This window comes from Equus quagga, chromosome 5, assembly GCF_021613505.1.
Source record: "Equus quagga isolate Etosha38 chromosome 5, UCLA_HA_Equagga_1.0, whole genome shotgun sequence".
Classification (NCBI taxonomy): Eukaryota; Metazoa; Chordata; class Mammalia; order Perissodactyla; family Equidae; genus Equus; species Equus quagga.
Genome location: NC_060271.1, coordinates 111642319 through 111650402, shown reverse-complemented (window position 1 = coordinate 111650402; position 8084 = coordinate 111642319). Strand labels below are relative to the sequence as shown.

The 8084-nt window shown below is 36.8% G+C and overlaps 1 protein-coding gene across 3 annotated transcripts in view; it reads left to right on the top strand.

Moving 5' to 3' along the window:
* The first annotated feature begins 5753 nt into the window (after positions 1-5753).
* RASGRP3 (RAS guanyl releasing protein 3) overlaps positions 5754-8084 on the top strand; it is a 97635-nt gene continuing 95304 nt past the window's right edge. For all 3 annotated transcript variants that reach the window (XM_046663521.1, XM_046663517.1, XM_046663519.1), the window contains exon 1: positions 5754-5989. The gene's annotated coding sequence lies outside the window, so the exon portion shown is untranslated. The remainder of the gene's footprint in view (positions 5990-8084) is intronic.

Genomic DNA, 8084 nt, shown 5'->3' with positions numbered 1-8084 from the left:
GTATTTATTAGAGACCTACATGTGGTTGAAAAAAATACAGTAAAAAAAAAGTATTTTGGTGGACTTGTCCAAATAAAATACAATCTGTAGCATGTGGTTTCTTTCAAAATTAATTGTGCATTAATATTTTGTATTCGAGCAAGCCATATCATAAGGAGCTATAATGTGATGCTAGATCCAAAAATGTGGCTTTAGTGTTTAGTATTCTGAAATTCAGTCTCAGATGCTCTGATCTCATATGGCTCTAAAAACTCATTTCCTTCTTTAACTTTTTATACCTCTTCAGCCTCTAAATGGAAATGAACCAGTTCTCATTTCAACCTTAGTTACAACTTTTAATCTGTGTTCTTAATGAAGTTTTAGAGAACATTTATAATGTATTTCACTGTGTAGTCTGTCCACACAAGAATAACTGTAGATATATGTTTAAAGTTCCATATACTTTAGAATTTAATTTTTTGCCTGAAGAAAAAGAAAAGTTCATTTATCTAGTGAGCAAAGCAATTTGGAGTTGCCTCATTTAGATTAAATTAATAATTTTATTTTTAATAGAGTCATTTACATTTATTACATCACAAGGATATGCAATGACAGTCTTTTTACTTAGAAATTAAAAAGATAATTTGTTTTCCATATTCTGGAGGAATTTTGTCCATCAGGTGGGTGGTTGGACAAATGTCTGTGAAGGCTCTTTCTAACTTTGAGAGTCTGTGAATTGACACTGCCAAAGTAATTTCTTGATGCACTCAGTATCACTTGGAGGTAATGTGAAATATAGTTTGCTCCTCAGAGAGCAAAGTTTTTAGCTGAAAATTTGACTGTACAAAGTGAATTTCATAACAGTTTTATCTCAGTGTATTTTTAGAATGACATCACACTTTAGAAATACAAACATCCAAATGGAAAATCAAAAGTTGGATCAGATACTAACACCCCAATAGATTTGGCTTTTAACTTTTCTAAGGGACTAATCTATCGTATATTCTTCCTCTCCTGTATTTTTCTATTAAGACGTCAACAGTAACACAGAGGTCACTGAATGCTTCGTATAAATACAACCAGGACTTGTGGCATTCGAAAATGTCTTGAGAGGCTTTGAAGGGCACGTCCAGTCAGAGAAGCTTGGAACTGAAAGGACCTCTGAGATGGAGCATGAGGACATTTAGGTTACTGAGTTACTCAACAGTGCACAATGGTAGAGAGATGACTTGCTTCTCTTTCAAGACAGTGCACTTCCCACTGCTTTGAAGGAGGAAAAATTAAGAAGTTGTTTCATCTATTCTGACTTTGAGTAACACTGTCCTAGCTATCCTTTAGTAATCCACCAGATTATGTGTATTTATTTCTTCTTTTTAGGTCAGTTACCCATTGCGGCAGACAGACTCTAGGGTGGCCCCCGTGATCCTCTGCCTCTTGGTATTCACACCCTTTGATCCTTGCCACCTGAGTATGAGCAGGACCTGTGACTTGCTGCTAACTGATAGATTGCAGCAAAGATGATGGGATATACATGGTTATATGTATAGGATTACCTTACACACAACTGTAAACTATCTTGATAGGAGACTCTCCTCTAGCCTGCCTGGCAAGACACGGCTTAGCTAGGTCCACTGCTTCAGAGTCTTACAAGGCTGCCATCAAGAGATCTCTTGGGGCTTTGGTCTCATCTGAGGTTCAGCTGGGGAAGGATCTGCGTCCATCTCCTGTGGTTGTTGGCAGCATCCAGTTCCTTGCCATGTGGCACTCTCCAGAGGCAGCTCACAACATGGCAGCTTGCTTCTTCAAAGTCAGCAAGGGAGACAGAGTCTCTTAGTCATATTGGATCCAACCAGAAGACTCAGTTATTTTAACTTGCTGCATCTAATTTGAGAGAAGTTTGCACCCTATGATTTCTGTTAGAATTCGAAAGCTTACGATTATGTTCACCTTGATGATACCAATATAAACTCAGTTTAAGCTTTTTTCATTAATTGCATAATTATGTGGCTCAGGGGATTATGGAGTATATTGACTGTATTGTGAAATCAAACTGATCTATTGTTTTTTAAGCAAAGAGCCTGTATGAACTATTATATCAGCAACCAACCTATCACTTGGCCTTTACTAGACTGGAGAGACTGCCAAATCAATAAATTTAAATCTTTGATAGGCAAATCAATTTCACTGTGATGCTCTCTCCCCTAATTCCTTCCTTCCTTCCAAATGTTACACAAAAATGAGGTAATATTTGGGCACCCATGCTTTTAGAGCTCATGGTAATCTCCCTCTGCCTTCAAAAGTGTGCCATGCACCATCCCTACGGTGATGTTTTCTTTTCTGCATATTCTCCTCCCAGGGATGGTTTTGCTTCTTCCTGCCTCCAGCAGTGATTAGCTTCACAAACCACTTTATGGTTCAGTCCAAAGGCTTTTCCCAAAGGAACTCACAACTGGCAGAAACGGCAAAACGGAAGTGTCCATGTTTCAAAATTAATAGGAAAACTTTTACCACAACACCTATTAGAATATCCTTTAGTTATTATGGCATCAGATTTTAGTCTTGACAAAACTAAACAAGCTCTAGGCATTTATTATCAGAGAGTCTCAAGATCCTTTTTTTTTTTTAACTTCATTACATGGAAACTAGTGCTGTTTTATTTTAGGTACACGGCAAAGTGACAGAGTACCATCAGAGGCCAAAGCCACATCCAGTGAAGGCGTTCTGGTTTAGTTTTCCCCACCAAACTATACCAAGGCTGGGCTTCTCCTGGGAGATAGTATGAACTGTTTTATTTGCGTGGGGATTATTGTAATTTTGCAAGGTAACTTTATTGTTTACTGAGAATTAGGCTGAATAAAAATAAGCTACTGATGTACACGATTTGATTTTAATGAGATTAACGGAAAAGTTTCATTTATATTCCACTAAGTCTTCTAGTTCCTTCGAAGAATTGTTAATTTTAACATCTTAGTTTTGTAATGTAGAACTCCTTCCTAACTTTCAACTATCTTTTCAATGTTCCTGCTAAAATTTAGAGACTCATCTTTACCTGCTTCCTTTGAATAAGCCCATCCAACAGTTCTGATTTATTTTCATTAGTTTGACGTAATTCATGTCAAAGGAACATGATTTCCCACAATTCGGTAATCACCTAGAGCTCCTTCACTTTGTGAGCAAAGATAGGCTATTATTAAAAATACCTGCAAGACATACGGGTTCAGATACATATAGTGCATTTGATCCATTTGAGTACTAATAAGCTGACTTTTTTGCATTTTCCTTGAAGACTTTTGCTTGGGTTTCCTCTATATTGTATACATTGAAATTCTTTGTGACTGCAATGAAAAAAATGTATTTTCCTCCACATGCAGAACTAAAACAGTTGAAGAAATTCTTACATTACCTTTCCTCAGGAGACCTTTGACTTTTTCCCCTAATGCCTTTTGAGAGAGTCTATCATTAATTTTAGGTTCAGAGTACAGAGTCTTTCTGTTCCTATAAGTGTTTTAATGTTTCATTTCTAGAGATGGGTTATATGGGGAGCTCTGTGAAGTTGTTCTATTGAGAAGTAAAATATTTCCCCACAAAAAGGGAAGGAACATTTCCAGAGAACAATGAAAGCCTGCTAACGCACTTGGACTTTCTTAGAAGAGCTCATTCTTCCCATATGGGAGCATCCTTGCTCCCAGAAACATTTTACCCTGTTGCCAGCCATTTTCTTGCCAATGTCAACTCATGTAGCTTTTAGCCACTTCAATCCACTGCAGCTGTTATATCCTGACCACCATGGGCTTCCTTCTTCCTTTCTGCTATTACAACGAGGTCATTCACTCCTTTCTCTCTTTTTAAAGAAATCTTTTCCTCCCCATCTGTGCCTGGGACGTAGATACTCTTGCTTTTCCCTGACCAGCTCTGGCTGAGCTTACTGTCCAACCTGTTGTTCCTAATATACAGGGCTTTGCATTAAGGCTACAAAAGGATAATGTCTAAGTCAGAAAACGATAATCAAATCACTAAACAAAAATAGGGAGTAGGACTCTTTTTTCCATCTAGGGACTTTTAATTTAATTCCTTCATGTTTTATTTGGTTTTGTCTTATTTTGGGCAACTTATAATTTTCAAATATACGTATTAGTAAAGTTTGCTTTGAATTTACCCATTTTAATCGACTACCCCAGATGTGAGAGCTCTTTTGTCTCTCCCTTAAATACCATCAGCTTGTTCTTTCCCCTGCTTTTGTCTTGTTTCAGGTAGCTTCTCCAAAGTAACTGGGAAATAAGTGTCTTCTTAACCTTATTGTAAAAAGTCTTCTAGCCTTCTAAATAGAAGTGTTCAGCATAACAAGCATTTAAAAGTTTTCCTTATTCTTACATTAAAAAAAAACAATTGTCTCAAATCCTTTTTAGAAAGTGGGATATAAATAAACAAACAAAATAATTCTGTAGACCAGTGCTTCTCATACTGTGATGAGCCTCAGAATCACCTGGAGTCAAAATGCAGACTGTTGGGTCCCAGGCCAGAGATTCTGATGGTTGCTGTTTGGTGAACAGTGCTCTGAGTAGCCTCTCCTTTCAAGAGACTTGCTAGCTATCCTTGTACTGCTTCTCAAAATGTTACTCCAACATAAAGAACCCCTTATGGCAGACAACAAGTGTAGCATCATTGGTAGATGATAAATAGATAAATAGATAATAGATATCTAATAGAATCATATGAAGTAATAATAGTTTTAAAAAATCTGTCTTGAAAACTAATAAGTTTTTAAAGCATGGCATGCACCATATAAAGTTTAAAAGAGCACAAAATATGTATATCACAAACTAAACTCTCCCGCCATTCCAGATCTACATTCTTACTTTGCAGAGCCACCCATGTTTAAATATCTTATAAGAGAATGTGTACCTAATGTTTTGAAAGAAGTTGAGAATTGCCCTCCCAATAGTTTATGCCAGTTCACACTTCCATCTACTATTATATGAATGCTTATTTCTCCACACTTCAATGGTATCAGACAATATCCAAAATTTTGATCTACCCATCTGATATGTGAAAGATGACAACGAATTTTTATTTTAGTTTGGGTTGTGTATAATCGTGAGACATGTTAAACAACTTTGAGTAGCAAGGCTAGGACATTCTATTAGTTTAGTGTAGATGGATGATTGGTTTATAAACTCAACTTCATAATTTCTTTTAAGCAAAATATCTGCTTTTCTTGTTCATCTGATGATATCTTCCTTTTGTTGAACCTTGCCTCTAAAAGTACTTCACCTCCTTTTGAATGAAAAGAAACAAGTATGGTAACCCCCATTGTCTGCCCTCTGCCTCATTTCCCCCAGGACATTCAATTTATGTGGCATTCCTTTGGGAAATGAAGGATTAGATGTAGTTTTGTTCATTGCATTTTATATAGAACATGAGACATCTCTAAACCCAAGCTTTGCTTATGGGAAACAACAATTTATTGCCAAACCGAGACTATAGACAAAAAGAATTTTGACTATGATGCACATATCAAAGCTGAATTTTCCTCAGCTTGTTTATTGGTATTCACATGAAAGAAACAGGCACACACACATTCACCTAAGGCTGCTTTTTGAAATCAAATGCATTTCCTGCCTTCTTTCCTCAGGATCCTTACGACCAGCCTATTTATAGCCCAGGAAAGGAAAAAGCTCCACTGGAGGCAGGAAAACTAAGTTCAGAAAGAATAGGAGGAAGTGTGCCGGCCATTTAGCCAAACAACCTTTAATTCATTGAGCTCAAAGCTTAGCAGCTTCGCTGTCGTTGTTAGGCGTAAACAGCTTGCAAATTTGATGTTTTTTTCCCTCCCCACTTTTGAACTAGATTTGGGCAATGGAGGTGATGACAGCATTTTAGAAGAGAGAATAGGAATCTCTAGGTGTTTAGACACGCGGAAGAGAAAACTGTTCGGGGTTGGTGAAGTGGAAAGAAAGAGACGATTCAACAGAGGGATGAACTTGAAATGATTACACGTCTGTGAGTTAAGGTAAGTGTCATTTTTAAGCCTGTCCATTGTTGTGTCTCCATGCAGATCATGAACTATGAATATTTGCTGTAGAAAGTGTATATGATTTGAGGGCAGATCCTAATGCAGCTTTTCAGTGAGCTTTGCTTGTCTCTGAAGCCATGTAGAAATCATCCTCAGTCAGGACATATTCAGTTTTTAACAATAATAAATATTTTTTAAAAAGCGGTTGTTTCCTTAAGATAACTTTATCTCCACTAAGTTTTCCTCAGTTTCATAATCACCAGGAGATTAAATACTATAAATAATTTCATTGAAGATCATTTTTGAAAAATAATTTCTGGATATTTGTCTGTTTTTCTATCTTTTTGAAAGTGCTGATTAATAATCCCTGTACCATTTCCTTACTGGTTTAGAACACATTTAGTAGGCCCTCAAGCAAAAATGGCTAATTTCAGAACAGTTATTTGAACTAAAATTTAAATTTTGTGTAAAATTAAGTGAAGATAAAGTTGTTGTCATTTTTTAATACAAAGCTTCTTCTCCTGGACATTTAGTTTCAGACAGAGGAGAACCTTCTAGAAGCACAAAATATTGCACTGAACAGCTCCAGTGATAGAAACTGTCCACAATAATTGTTTACATTTTTAAGTTATTATTTCAAAACATTCATTCAGTATGTATTTTCTGAGTGACCTGAAAAATGTCACCGGGTTTGGAAGTGGAAAGGTCAAAAAGGAATGGATTAAATCCAAGAACAGTTGATGCTACCCACAAAAACTTGGAAAGCTCCAAGGGACATTCCAAATTCTTTTAACGTTCCCTGCCATCCAACAAGTACGTTTGTTGAAATGCGGCACCACATTTGAATCCACTGCTGCTAACATCCACATTTGTGTCTTGAAGTAACTTGATTAATGTCACGACAATGTCGAACAAAGGAATGAGGTTCTGGGGGTTTATTGAAAAGGAAGAGCAGGAGGAAATGTGTTGCTGTCATTTTGGCTTCTCCCAGTTTGAGACTGGTATGTTTAGAGTCTGGTGTAAGAAGATAGCAAAGCTGGAAGCCAGAAAAGCTGAGCCAGCCAGATTGTGACTGGAGCAGGAGGCCAAGGCTAGCTTCTGTCTCAGGGGGGAGCTCATTGGCTGTTCTCTTTCCTGGGAGAACTCAGGGTTATTTTTTTCTGATTAGAAAATGATAATTCATTCCATGGAAACTGTAGCAAAGCATAATGGTCTTGAATAAAAAGAGCGATATATCTTACCTGAACTTAGATTTTAAAAAATAGAGGGAAATACAAGTAATCTGGATAAATATGATGAGTCTGAAGAAACAGATAAAAACCTCTTAGGGCTTATTTCCAGGACACTCCAGTGCTGCAATGTCAATTCTGAATCCATTTTATTATTTCCAGAAAGCGAAATTTAAGGTAACCTAATTAATTGCCACTCTGCGTGGGTCCAGTGATGGAGATATTGCTTACAGTGATGCTGGCTTCTGTTAATGTTGAACTCCTTCTCCTTACAGTCTTAAAACAACTTTCTCACTTGACACATTTGTGTGTTTACATTATGAGAATAAAAATGTTTTAAACACTATTGAAGGTTAAAATAATAGATAAAATTATGAGGTATATATTTTATTCTAAGAATTTTTTTTTCAGTTTTAGAAGTCTTATTGTTGGTCATTGGTTTCTGGCTGCCCGTAGATACTTATAAATGTTTTCATGAAACGCCAGGTATTGAAAATAGATTTCTTGGGAACTGCCTGAAAGTTTTACATGTTTCTTGATGTGTTTTCAAGCCTCCAAGAGTATTTTACATGATCAGAGTTAGCTAATTTGAAAAAACATTGTCAATGTTTTTTAAGCTTTTCTATGAATTAAATAGAAATCCATTGCTTGGTTTCCAGCATAACTTCTGTAAGAGCTACATGTTTACAGGTTGCATAGCATAGCCACTCCTTGCCCTCACATTTAAATGTAAGTGAAACAGATTACTGAAGAGATGGTGTGGAGCAGTGAGGAATTTAGATGTCACCAAATAGAATCCACAGCTTGTAGGGTGTCCTGCAGTGGGCTGTGGGGAGAAGTGTGCCGAGGTCAGGCAGCCGTAC